At 46.2% G+C, this 14198-nt stretch overlaps 1 long non-coding RNA gene across 1 annotated transcript in view; it reads left to right on the plus strand.

The window, feature by feature from the left end:
• Nucleotides 1-9489, plus strand: part of LOC136792968 (uncharacterized) — a 124969-nt gene extending 115480 nt beyond the window's left edge. The window contains exons 7-8 of the long non-coding RNA XR_010837621.1: nt 5508-5597; nt 7392-9489. This is a non-coding gene — a long non-coding RNA (uncharacterized lncRNA). The remainder of the gene's footprint in view (nt 1-5507; nt 5598-7391) is intronic.
• The last annotated feature ends 4709 nt before the right edge of the window (nt 9490-14198 follow it).

Below are 14198 nucleotides of genomic sequence, written 5' to 3' on the forward strand. Positions count from 1 at the left end.
TTATCTTAAGGTCATGGAGCCCTTTGAAGCTGGGTAGCTGCCTCCTGAAGCCCAGCAGGCAAGCCCAATCCCTGCCCTGCGGCTTTGAAAGTCTGCACTCTGCTTGTTGAGTTTGGAACCCGTTTCCTCTGGGCAGGGCCAAGTCTTTGCAGAGGCGAGAGGGTGGACGTGCTGGAACAGCCAGTGCTTTGGATGCACACCTGGCCCGGCAGCCCTTCTGGAGTGGCCACTTCCCAGGCTGCAATAATTCATCACAGGCGGGTTCACAAATGTACTTAAGAAAGAAGGGATGATCTATTTTGTACATGCTCCTTAAAGGGATTCCATTTTAGCTCCAATTGTAATTTTTACCTTTTTCAGGGGAATTTATTGACACCGTGCCTAGCTCAGCCCTCGTTTTGGCATCCTCCTTTTGTCTGCAAGCACACTCACCAGCCGCTTAATTTGTCATAGCCCTGGAGGTATCAGAACTAATGAGCTTTGTTTGAATAGACTTTTTCCAGTTCATCTAGCACACTTTGGGGTAATCACTCAGTTTCTGTTTGCTTCTGATCCGAGGCATTGTGGGAAATATAAGAAAATAATGGTTAAAAAAGCAGTATAAATGGGTAACAGCACATTTTCTGCAAAGCCCTGACGATGTTATTTTTAAAATTTCACCACTTATTGAAGTATTGAGAGTACTCCAGGTACGACCATTACAATATCATATCAGAGGAGAATCTGATAAAATGTTATTTTTCAATTAGCCAGGAGTTTTCTACTTTGCCTTCCTTAAGTAGTTCATAGCTAACAAATCTTTAAACAATCTAATCTCTTAAGGTTTGGAAGTGGACCGATAATAAGCATGAACACATAACAGTGTCTCAGCACCGAGGATTTAAAAATCTAGTACAGGGATTACCATACAGGGATGCTTTTTATTGGTCAGACAATGGCGTTTTCATTTCTCTAAAGCAGCTCCTCATAGCTCCCGTGTGCCCACCAAGCATGCGGTGGGTGGAAGGTCTAGGGAATGGAGCCTGAGGGCAGGGGCTGTACACGTAGTGCAGGCAGGGCAGGGAGGCGCTGCTTTTAACCCCCACTTTCTAGGTGGCACTGTCATCTGTGCCACCTTGATTGGCAGGCTCTGTCTAGGGCAGGCCTTCTGTTTTTAAGGATTACTATTTATGTTGCCAACGACCGGAGTTGTGGTTTTTAAGGACTGTTGGGAATCTGTAAAATGGGTCAATTCGGCAGAAGGTTGGATGTCCCCAGACCCCCTGCTTGGGGCCGGGAGAGACAAAACAGGGTGCGTAAGAGAAGCCGCCTCCATTCTGAGGGCTGTCTCCTGCAGATTTCCGAAACAAAATCCAATAAGCAGACAGACAGGTCGTCTTTGTCTGACTAAGGATGCCGCGGTGGTGGCCTTTCCCAGCGTAAGGGAAGCGCAGGAAGAGGAGAGCGCGCATGTACGCATGCGCATCACAACTTTCATCGGGGTAGTTGGCGGAGGTGGCTGGGGAGGGGATGGGCATTGCCTTCACTCAGTGGAAGGGGCGGGGAGCATGCTACGGGGTCGGCTGGTCAGGTGAACCGAGTTAGGGACGAACCTGCATTACGTTCAACTCAGTCCGTGTCCCTGTGGATTGGACAAGATTCATCCGCTTCCTTTCGCAAAGGAGGAAGCCAGAACTCTGAGCTCTTTGGCCACCTGCCCCTTGATCACAAGGTGGCAAGGGGCACGACTGGAACCCGGGGTTCTTTCCATTTGGTCACACATTTGGAATCCTCCCTGTGTCACACCTGCTAGGGTTAGTAAGCATCACCACCACCAGCAGCTGCAGTAGCCCCAGCAAACTCTTAGCAGCGTCCAGGGAATCTGAGACCCCATGCCAGGCTCTGTGGGGTGTTCGAGGTGAGGCAGAGGCCCCGGATCTTTGGGGACTGAGCTCTGACGACAGTGCAGATGCTGAGTGACAGTACAAGAAGCAGTGAGAGCAGGGCAGAGGTGGATGGAGGACGAGCCTCCTAGTCCGAGGAGAAGGGAGCCACCACCCCAGAGCAGCGTTGTTAGGAAACCATTGACCGCAACCGCCCGCCTTGGCCAGGCACGACAATAACCCCTGGCGTGAGCTGTCTCACAACAGGAGGTCGGAATAAGGAGCGCTCTGCTGCTGCTGGAAACTAACCCAGAGAATTCGGGAGAGGTCAAAACGAGGGAGGTGATGCCAGCCCATAATATGTCTGGCCAACCTTGCAGAAAGCCTCATGCTGGAATCCATCTTGGCTGAGAGATGCACGCCACCAGGAAGGGCGCTGAGTCAGACCAAATAGGGGCACAAGCAAGAAGACTGGCCAGAGACAACCTGGAAAGCGAACTCCACCGCCATAAACCCTGAGGCTGCGAGCCATGTGGCAGAGCAGTTCTCCCGGGTTCCCTGACCCTGTTGCTCTCCACACGAGCACCCCTTTCCAATTTTTTTGCTGTGTCAGTACATGTGTCTCCTCTGCAACTTATTTCTGAGTGTTAGACGCGAGCCCACTCTTGGGTCCTGGAAGTCAGACACCTTGGTCTCTCTGGAGCTTTGATCCCCTGAGAAAGCACTAGGCCTTGGGGGTGGGGGGTGGGATTGTTCTTGAAGAACCACTGGCAGTGGCTGAGGATCCTCTGCTGGAGAAATCACTCTGGAGAGACATGGGTGGAGAGTTGGGCCCAGGACTGCCAGCTGGGTGGGGAGGAGTTGGGGCAGTTCTTTGGAATGCAAGGCTCCTGGAAGGCAGAGACATGGTACGTTTTGAATTTGGAACTGACACTCTGGAGGCTGAGAGAGGGGTGGATTGGACTGGCTGGGGCTGCAGAGGGGAGAGGAGGAAGTTTTCCTGGGCCCTTTTGCTTCATCTATAACAATGAGGTTGTTTGGTGTCTCAGCTGCATAACAAAACACTTCAAAGCTGTGGTTTCAGGGAACTACCATTCTGTGGGTTGCTGGGCAATTGTACTGTCTGAGCCAGCCTGGTTGGCCTGGGCCTGCTGGGCTTCCTTGTACATTCACAGTGAGCTGGCAGGTTACTGGGAAGCTGATGGTCTAGGTTGGCCTCACTCGAGTGTCTGGAGTTGGACTAGTGCTTGGCTAGGGCACCTCTGTTCTCCTCTACGTGGGCTCTCATCCTCCGGGGTTGGAGTGGGCTATGGGTCAGACAGTGTGCACTGCCCTCTCTTTTCCCCACTTCTGCCATTGGTTGGGCCTCTGATCTAACCCTTTAATTTATGCTGACATGCAGAAGTAATCTCTCTCCATGTGTGGGCTTGGAGTGAACTCTCTAATAATAATAGATATTATTACTGACACCACAGTTATTCATGAAGTTCCTGTGTTAAAGTGGAAAAGAAACAACACAAGGACAAATTCCATGTTGGGGACATTCTTAATTTTCTTCTTTTTTTTTAAAATTGGAGTATAGTTGATTTACAATGTTGTGTTACTTTCTGCTGTGCAGCAAATGAATCAGTTATACATATACATACATTAACTTTTATAGATTTTTTTTTTCACATATAGGTCATTACAGAGTATTGAATAGAGTTCCCTGTGCTATATAGTAGGTCCTTATTAGTTATCTATTTTATATATAGTAGTGTGTATATGTCAATCCCAATCTCCCAATTTATCCCTCCCTCCCTTTCCCCTCTGGTAACCATAAGATTGTTTTCTGTATTCATGACTCTATTTCTGTTTTGTAGTAAGTTCATTTGTACCATTTTTTACATCCCACATATAAGTGATATCATATGATATTTGTTTTTCTCTCTCTGAACTCACTCAGTATGACAATCTCTAGGTCCATCCATGTTGCTGCAAATGACATTATTCCGTTCTTTTTTATGGCTGAGTAATATTTCATTGTATATATGTATTAATTTTCTTCTTAAAAAATGTAAAACAATCACGTTAAGGAGGATCAAGTCTGTAACTTTGCTAGTCCCCAGGGCCAGCCAGCATCTCAGCAGTAAAGCCTGATGCATGTGTGGCACCTTAGGCTTTCCAAATGCTGTCGTCTGCATTCTCTCTTGAGCCTCCAAACAAACATTGTGAGAAAGGTAGGAGGGGTATCATATAACCCTCACTTTATGGTTGTAAAAACTGAGACATGAGGAGAGGAATGTCCAAGGTCAGTTGCAGAGTAGGGAATTCTGACTCTAAGTTTCATTGTTTTTCCATTTTGCTTCAGAATCCTGACTCATCATCAGTAGTGGCCCACTATGACCCCTGGATCGTTCTCTTTTCTAATGAAACTTATTTGGCTCTTATTTAACAGTGTGATGCATTGCTTTTGGCTACAGATATTCTCCTAGAAGACTAAGCTTTGGGTTGTGAGGTATCCAATAACGAATTTGAAATGAAAATCATCTTATTTGCATTGTCATTGTCAGAATCTCTCTAAGGTACATTGCCAAGGACAGAGTCAATGAAAAATAGCCCATGAACTTTGTGCATCTCTTTCTAATTTAATTGGGGTCTCCCTTTTTCTGGAAATTTTCAGAGGCAACCACACACATACCCTCTCAACAGCTATGCTCAGGAAAATTTTCCTGTAATTTGAGATTGGTTTCACCCATGTTTTCCTGAAGGCCTTGAGGATATTCCACATGGTTTACCCCTTCCAGCCCTGCAGATGACTTGGAGTGCCTTTGATGTGCATTTCCTCTCTGACAGCACCCATCCATAGTGTGAAGCTGATGTGGAACTCAGGAATTGCAGTCAAGTAAGGACTGCCCTCAGGCTGGAGGATGGATGACCTTTCCCTTCTCCGAGGTCTAAGACAATCCCCTGTGAATATGGAGATATTCAAGTGTCAGTAGAGGGGCTCCCTTACCCTGGGGGAGCAGAGAGTGAGCTCTAGGTGGGCATTCTAGTCTTAGGTCACCAACTAGCTGTGAGGCTTTCTGTAAGTCATTCCACCTCTCTGATCCTTCATTTCCTCATTGTAAGGCTGCTCCCTGATTCTGAAAACCAAAGCTTGAGAGGGTGAACCAGGTGCTGGTCTCTTCTGCAGGGCACGTTGCCTTTTTCTGCCTTGAAGAGAATTTGGTTATTCAAGTAAATTTGAGGCATCCTAGACCAAATTACCAGGAGTGGTAATTGGGAGGTATTAACATGAATGTCGGTGGTTCTAATTTCATGTAATCAATGGCAAGATAGACTTCTGTTAATTTCATAGTAAATTCTTACAGCTTAAATCATCATGCAGAGTGAAAAGAATAGATAAATATTGCCTGAACAGACTCAAACTTGTGATGTTACAAAAAATGATTTCCTAAATTGTTAAACCCTGAGCTCTCTGATTCATAGATTTCCCAAAGCCAACACTTCTCTTTTCTCTTTAATACTCTGAGCTTATACACTATAATCCCTTTGATGAAAACAATACTGGAATATTTTAAATGAATAGAATTGTTTATAAGACCCTTTCTCAAATGTCTTCTCATTTAATCAAATCCTGGTGATGGACTTGACTTGGAGCAGCCAGCCTGCCTGGATTCCTTCCTCATCTAGCCACCTTGCAGTGCAAAGGCAAAAAGACCCCTGCCTGGGCCTCTCCCTGCCTTTAGGAAGGTGAGTGTTTATTTTCAGGAGACTCAAATAATATAAGCATCAAAAATAATAGTTCTCCCTTTTCAGCTCTGGTATGAGCCTCTGGTAAGCTGTTTCCCAGAGCTTGGGAAGTAAGGACAGCAGCCCCAGCCAGCGGGACCTGATTTCAGGTGCCTGGACCTCACAGCCACTTTATCCCACCACCATCTCTGCCCTGAAAAGAGATTAGAAGCTCCTTGAGGGTACGAATCATGCACTCTTATTTTATTGGGTTCTTCCCAGGGCTTCCTAAATGCATCTTAAAATGATTACAGAGTGAGTTTCTTAGAAAAACATATTTTTACTAATTTCGTTTCCCAGGTGCATTGCACTACTGTCCTAAAGTGGAAGTTTTGTGACTCAAGGCTGAGCCCAGTCACTGTGCATTGTCCCCACTGCCACGTAATCCTAAAAAAGAAAAGACTCACCCTGGTGTTTACATGATGATATGAAGTCTTTGAACGGCAAATTTGATTCTTCCAGCACCTGCAAGGCAGGTGGTGTAAACTCTCTGGGTGCGCCAACAGAAGCTCTGAGCTCACGTGACTTGACCAAGGTGCTACAGCTACCACATGCTTCTGAATCTACATTCAGGCCACACCTCCTCAGCCACAGGGTGGAGCATAAATAATTCAGTGCAAGAACAGGGTGTTATCCGGAGATTCCTGGGTTTACGTGGTCTCTGTCGTGGCCTCGACAGTCAGGAGAGCCAGGACAGGGAGAAGCCAGAGTGTGGGAGCTAAGTGTTTTCTCAGCCAGTGATCAGCAGTGAATTATCGGTTGCTTTGGGGAGGCATTTGGTTGGGCACCCAGCACAGTGCCTTCTGTACCTCACTCTTTAAGGGTGATGGGTACTGGCAGGGGGCAGTTTGAGGGCACTCCGCAGTAGATGAGCACATCTTTCTCTCTCTAGGAGGTGCTACTGAGCTGCTTGAGGCCGTGGGAAAGTCCATCTAGAGAGGGAACACATCCCAGCCAGTGGGAACAGAGGGGTGGAAGCCCAGGCTTGTACATAACAGGGAAGGTCCCAGCCTGGAGCAGCAGGGATCAGGGGTGGCCAGGCCAGCACACTCGACTACAAGTTCTGGGCTCGTGCTTTTAGGCATTTATTTAACTTCTCTAAAAGTCCAAGGATTGGGGGACAAAAAAAAATAAAGGTGAATCAAGGCTGGTTCTAGAACCTGAAAGCCACTTAGGGGTGGACCGTGAGCTGGGCCAAAGTCCACAAGTTGTCCAGTGTTATGAGCAGTGGTGGTCACTACAGGGTGGGGCTCTTAGGCAGTGGTTAGTACAACACAGGGTGGAATTCAGGGGCTCCTGTTACAGTGTCTTTCTGACTATCGCGAGGGTTAAGGGAATGATCTGCCCATTAGAATCTTGAGATGTTTCCTTTACAACCATTCAGCAATGAAAACGCATATATTCATCAAAGGTGTGAACCTAAAATCACAAGTTGGGGGCCCTGCTAGATTTGGCCATCAAGAGCTTTTATTCAGAATGGTTCTTTTATTTACTTCAAAAAATTGAATCGACCTGAAAAAAATGAAGGAATTCTCCGAAACAGTCCAGATTCCATAAAAAATTCGAAATATCTGGCCATATAGAGCGGCTTGTCGTCATGGCAACACCTATTTGAGCAGAGGTGCAGTTGCCCCTTCAGAGGGATCACGTGTTTAAAGTTAGCCACGGTCCTCACCCCTCCCTAGTGTCCCTGGCATTGGGGCAGGGTGTCCGTCGCTGTTTATATTGTGCTTACATTGTTGTTTTTTCTGACAGGCGATGAAGAACTCTCCCTTTCCATGTCTCTACCCAAAGCGGAAATGGGAAATGGTCTTTTCTCACAACCAGTCTTCTTCCCCACTGTGTGACCTCCCTGGACCCAGCAGCCATTTGCTTCCGAGAACATGGGGATAAACAGACTTCCTTAGATGAAAGAGTGGGGTGAAGAGATGCTTCTGCGATGTGATGTCTCCAGACGTGTTCAAGAAACCCCTGGGAACAGGTTTGAGGGGCTTCGGCGGAGGCACTAGGGGAGGACCTGGGAAGACCTGGGTTAAGTCAGGTAGAGCTTATTAAGGTATAGCTGGTTGAGGACAGCTGGGGTTTCCACAGGACCCAGAACCAATTGCTCAGAATCAAAGAGTTCATTAGGTGAGGCTCAATTTACAAATCTTAAAATGACAGTTTTTCATTTGGCAATGTTAATGTGTTAATAAGTCAGTTATCAATGCAGGGTTAAATGAAGCAGTCACCCAGCTTGTGTGTGCTTGTGCGGGTGTGTGTGACATACCATGTGTGGTTTCTCGGAGTCGGGGAAAATCTGTCTGCCTTTCTAATATTGAGTTCGTTTTGACAACAGAATAAGATGTATTTTGAACACATGTCCGTCCTGCCTTTTCCAAAGGGGGGCTAATGAGGACGGGGCCCCAGAGGAAGGAGGATCTCTGTGGGGTATTTGCTCGTTGGGCTTCCTCTGGGGATAAAGGCTTGGGGGCATCTGTGTGCCTTCTGGATGCCAATGGCTCCTTGGGTTACAGTCCTGAGTGTCAGAGAGGGCAGGGCACCTCTCTAGTTGAGGTGTATTTTGGACACTAAGCCTGCTTGTGAAAGGTGAGTACCAAGCCAAATTTCCACCCCCAGCCCCCAAGACAGGGTCCTGCAACTCCATGTGAAATGGGAAGCAATTTGGTCAGAGTAGCCTATGGAATAGAGTAAATCCTTTAAACCAATTGCAGAAAAATGCAAATTTGAAGCCAAGCAATTAAAAGCAGATAGAAATTAGAGATTTGGATTTTGCCGAGACAGCTTTCTACAGCCACTGTCAGATCTCTGTGCAATTTATCTGAATTCCATCATTGGTGGCCAGACTGGATTTTGATAAAGAGCCGCAAAATCTGTCCCTCTCCAGCTTCTGCGACTTGCCACACACTCCATTCAAGCTGAAGCGTCCGCACAATCCCTTGCATAATTTGGAGTTAATCATTTGTACTTCACAGCTTCTGAGAGGCCTTAGACTTGGGAGGTGGGGACAGATTTGGCTTTTTAATCGCCTTGTATATTGTGCAGCTTGAGATAAATGACACCGACTGTCTGAAATCTACATTCTTGCTTCTGATGCAAAACTGTAATTAATTTTGTGCAGTGTTTCAGAATTGATCGTGGTCACTTGAATTTCTAATTTTTCATTCACTTCAAATACCCTGATTTTTTTCTTTCCCCTTTCCTTAAAGGAATGTGCTCTAGCTACGGAACGTTCTGTGATGCTGGTCTACTAAACGACTCTCTTATGCCTCTTTTTCAGTAAGGTGAAACAGAGGTCAAGGCCTATGGCTCCTGTTTATCTCCTAGTTTGTATTCAGATGTATTTCCTGATTTATAGGAAATACCATCAAAACTTATTAAATTATAACTAAGTAGTTTGGCAGCACTTAACGTATTGTAAAAAGCTCAAAAAGCTTCATTCACACATCCTATTCAGTATAAGACAATGAAACACAATTTAGGCAATAATTACCCTAATTAACTACACTATAATGTTTGTATTCAAGATTATGGCAACATTGTATCACTTCACTATTTAAATAATAACAAGGTTTCCTAATTTCTCTGTATTGATAGTTGTTGTATGTGACTCTTTGTTTGGTATATTTCACTGTAAAAATATTTGTCAGTGAAAGATTGAACAATATGAATGAATTTGATTATGCCATTGTCAAAAGCCCCATGCATCACAATTCCTTGTTTTTAATCACTACTGTAAACCTTGCAGCCAGAGGGCATAGTTTTAATTTGGGTGTCTTACTAATGAAAAGAAAAAAATAATTGTTTTGCCAGGATTTAATAATAAGCAATAAAATCAGCCAACCAGATTTTACCTCTGCATTCAATCTCTTTTTTATTATAAAACATTTTTGTCCTTTTTTTAGATTACAGGCGTAGATACTGAACATTTTACTAATAAATATTTCAGTTTGCTTATGGAGGCTAATGCTGTCATCTGAATATGGAATTATATTTCTTTCATGCTTCATTATCATTTCATGGTAGTAATGACAGTGAGGCGATGGAATATTTACAGGCTTTTCAGAAGACATTTATCCAATACATTCCCTGAAGGGCACCTAGGCTTAAAGATACATTATCCTTTTGTAAAGCTCTGCCCAGAATCCCAATTCCTGAATCAGCCAATCAGAACTTTTTTTTCCCCTTCAACACAACATATTGAAGAAGCCTCCCTCCCTCCCCTCCACCCCCATTGGTGGGCCATTTATCCCAGAAGTTAAGAGGAATAGAGTTGGGGGAAATAGGACTGTGACCTCTGTTGCCACAGTCTGTGAAATGGGCACATAAGCTATGCTGTCACTGTTGCCTTGGGCCCTGGGCATGGCTGTTCTGGTTTTGGCAAAAGCGATTCTTCTTCCATTTAAATTATTTTCTAGATGGTTTCCAAGGCTCTGGAGTTGTTTGTCTTATTAATTGATGCTGCTATTGAGATTATAGATGGTAAATCTCAGGCTTTGGGGGATCTAAAGGGGAGTGAACCTGTGGTTATGGAAGGGAAAATGTTTAGATGATGGTTCTTCTGAGAGGTGGGAGGGACCACGGCGGAGGGCAGTGGTTGTCCGTGTCCTGTTTTGGTCCTCAGGCCGTGGGTGGGGCCTCCATGGTGCCCCTCCGTAGGGCGTTTGGGGGCTGCAGAGAGCTGGCAGCCATGTTTAAGCCTGGTGCCCCATCGAAGGGGGCAGCTATTCCCTGGTTCCCGCCAACTGGACAGACCAGGCCCAGTATTGTCAGAGCTTCTGATTTTTCAAGGCAACCTGGAAATCAGGATTTTCCTGGGAAATATCCTGATTTTTAAGTATTGGCAATTAATTCAAACATTTGTGAACTACTGTGCAAACCTAGCAAGACTGTGACCTGCACTGAGGACTGTAAGCTGCCAGGTTTTGGTGTCTAGTCGAGGGACGCTGAGAGGACATGTGTGTTACGTTCTGGACTTGCAGTGGAGACAGAGGAGGGTTATCCCGGGTCCTCCTGCACTGGGCTGGGCAGTGAAGTCTTGGAATACCAGGCTGTTGGCCTGGCTCTCAGGTCTCGTTATTCTCACTGCTTAACTTGACCACTGTGTTTTGGAAAGGCCTTTAGTGGCTAATCTGATAGGAGGTTTATCTCTTCTAAAATTCTTCTCTGGACAAATCGATGTTTGGTGGGACTGTGTTGATGGCTGTCTCATTTGTATCTGTGTTCTCTTCAGCACAGCTCTTTTTGCTACTGTACCCTAGCTTGTGGAACCTTCAGGCCAAGAGAAACTTCCTGAAGGATATTGGGCTATTTCTCAAAAAAGGTGCATCTTTTGTGCTGTTTCACAGAATTGAGTGAAGTGAATTGGACTCAGATGCAGAACGTAGGAAAGCCTGGTGCTGCGGGGGTCCTGCCGGTTCCTGGGTGCTGGGCTACACTGGGTCCTAAGCAGCTGGGTACTCAGTGCGATTCCGCTGCAGGAAGCTTCTCTGCAGCCTGCAGCCCTGGGCTGATGCTCCAGGGCAGATGGCAGTGAGGGTTCCTCTGGGCCAGGCGTTCTGCTCTGATGCAACCAAGATGCCTTCGTCCTTGTCTCTATGCCACTAGCATGGCGGGGTGAAGCTGGAGATTTGTCCAGAGGGGAGTAAGTGGGGGTGTGTGGGACCCCCGCACAGCAGCTGACTTGGAGCCAGGTCTGAGTTACTGCTGTGGCTCTGACAGGCCCCCGCTCCACCCACCGTGATAGAATCACTGCCGAGGACACTGTCCCCAACCCAGTCTCGCTGGCAGCCCAGCACTCACAATTCAGGAGAAAATCGTGAGACTCGAGCTTTCCCCCCGGGAGAACAAGGACACCAGTTTTCTCAGGCTTGTCCTTCTGCAGACATATCTATATTTAGGTTTCCATATGATTAAGAAGCAGCAAGATGTGAGACTTTCTGGTCTATGAGAGAAGATGAGTCAGTCTGGCCATAGTTGACTTGAAAAAGAAACAGAGCTGGCTATTCTCCCCACCTCCCCCCGAGTGCATTACGTTTTTCTGTTCGGGGATGGCTGCCTGGCCAGGTGGAGACTAGGACCTCCAAACTTCCACCGTCTTCTAGAAGAAGCCCCAGCCAGGTTGTGGGGAGTTGCTGATGTTCTGTGTTCTGGGAGCGGGAAGAGATTTGTCCAGAATTCCCTGGGCCATTGTCCCTTGTGCTGCTGCCTTGGTATCCAGCCTGAGAGACACCTCCCCAACTCCCTCCACCCCCCATTTAGGCTGCCATATACAGTGCCCCAGAATCCAGACGTGGGGGCTTCTCACCTGCTCAGGACCTGAGGTCCAAAGCTTCCTCCAGTGATCTGGGCTCTGGGCTCAGGAGGCTGGGAGTTTGAGGAGGGGCTGGATGGAGGGTGGACGGGGCTCCTGTGTGTAGCTGAACTGTTTTTGCTTTCTTCTCCCTGGTCCCACTCAGGTTCTGCCCTGAGTACTTTCACAGGGACACCCTGACTAAGACTGCCAGATGAAAGGTAGGATGTCTGGTTAAATCTGAATTTCAGACAACTAATCATTTTTTTTTCCTCCAAATGTCTATGCTAGCATTTATTGAGTACTTACAAAGTAAGTATTTTACATGGATTATCTCATTTAATTCTTGTAAAACTCCATGAGACAGATGCTATTTTTTAAACTTTTTATTTTATATTGGAGTACAGGTGATTAACAATGTTATGTTAGTTTCAGGTGTATAGTAAAGTGATTCAGTTATACATATACATGTATCTATATTTTTTTCAAATTCTTTTCCCATTTAGGTTGTTATATAATATTGAACAGAGTTCCCTGTGCTATGCAGTAAGTCCTTGTTGGTTATCCATTTAAAATATAGCAGTGTGTACATGTCAATCCCAAAGTCCCTAACTAATCATTTTTTAGCATACCTATGTCTCAAATATAATACTAATATACATACTAATATACTATAGACACACTAATACTAACAATTATTTTCTTAGTGTATTATTTTAGTATTCAGTATATCGTGGAACTTTTTTAGCATAAGTATGTCTCATGCATATTTGAGACATTGATACTAAACATTCATTTGTTGTTTATCTGAAATTCAAATTTCACCAGCTCCCTGAATTTTTACTTGTGAAACCCGGCAGTGCTGACCCCGAGACTGTGTGCTTGAAACACCATGACCCTGTGCCTCACGGCTGCTTGGATAGGGAGGGACTCGACCCTTTTGGCATAGCTTATGGCTGTCTGTTTAGAGGCAGGATGGAGGTTATGCTGAAATTCTGTTGTCTCTCCAGGAATGCTTAAACTAGTCCGTGTTGCTAATCAAAGCTCACATTGGGTTTTTGTGAGCTGGGTGGATTTCTGCTGCATTAATTCCTATTTCTGTAGGATACAGGAAGGTGCCTGCAGAATGTCACCTGTAGCCCTGTCCCCACAGCATCCACAGAGATCCCACAGACATCAAATGTGCTCACCCGGTACCCAGGGAGAGCTCTGTCCAGGTTGTTGATGTCTGCGTTGGTTCCCACAGGGCTTGCCTGACAGGTGAAGGTGGTGGCAAAGCCTCCTAGCAGGTAGCAAATTAGCAGGTGAGGGGCCTTCCTCTGTATTCCCTCTACATCCCCCATACCCAGCGCCATAGCCCCACTCAGCCTCTTTCAGCACAGGCCAAGGTGTAGGGAAATGTCCTGAGGGGTACACATCAGCCTTTTAACCCATGATTGTCCTTTGTGAGTGGGGTCGAGGGTGAGTGGAGAAACGTCTACCTTTATTACTGGGTTGGCCAAAAGTTTCGTTCGGGTTTTTCCATAACATCTTATGGAAAAATCTGAACGAATTTTTGGCCAACCCAATATTTTGTTTCCTTCCATATCGTTTGAATTTGTTGCAGAAAGCATGTGTTATTTTTAGAATATAAACACCATTGACGATCAAGAAACGCTTTTGCCCAATGGCCAAGGGAACCCTCTCCTGACACTCCAAATACATCTTCAGACTTTTACCCACTCCTGGTTGGGGATGGGGGTGCAATCATGGCATAGAAACCAAATCATGATGATAAATGTGGACCCAATTCGGCTTTGCGAGGATTTGAACTCCTTACGTTGGGGTTGGAAGGAACAGGAAACGAAGCCCGGGGCGGTCCACCCACAGTGAAATGCCCGGAGAGGCTGCGGGTACATGTCTCATTCCTGTGCGCCCTTTTCTCGCACAGAACTCCTTCTTGGCAAGGGTGTCTTGGTGCCCACCAGGGATGGACAGTGCCACATCCAGCGGGACTCCGACCCAAGTTGTAACTGCAGCTTATATACTGCTGTGTCAACAAACAGCGCTTTCCCCTCGGGGTCAGCGTGGGAAATGCTCCCTGCCCAGCCCACCACAGATGGTCCAGGGCACAAGCGAGGTCAAGGTCGGAGGTCCCCTGTCCCCTCCAGCGTCTGCCCCGCCACTGCCAGCTTTTCCCAGGCCGAGAAGGAGAGGCCATTTTGAGAACACACATCATCTTTTTGACGTAGGGCTCCAATCACAAAAAGCAGTGATGGCTACTGCAAATG

This window comes from Kogia breviceps, chromosome 18 (genome assembly GCF_026419965.1).
Source record: "Kogia breviceps isolate mKogBre1 chromosome 18, mKogBre1 haplotype 1, whole genome shotgun sequence".
Classification (NCBI taxonomy): Eukaryota; Metazoa; Chordata; class Mammalia; order Artiodactyla; family Physeteridae; genus Kogia; species Kogia breviceps.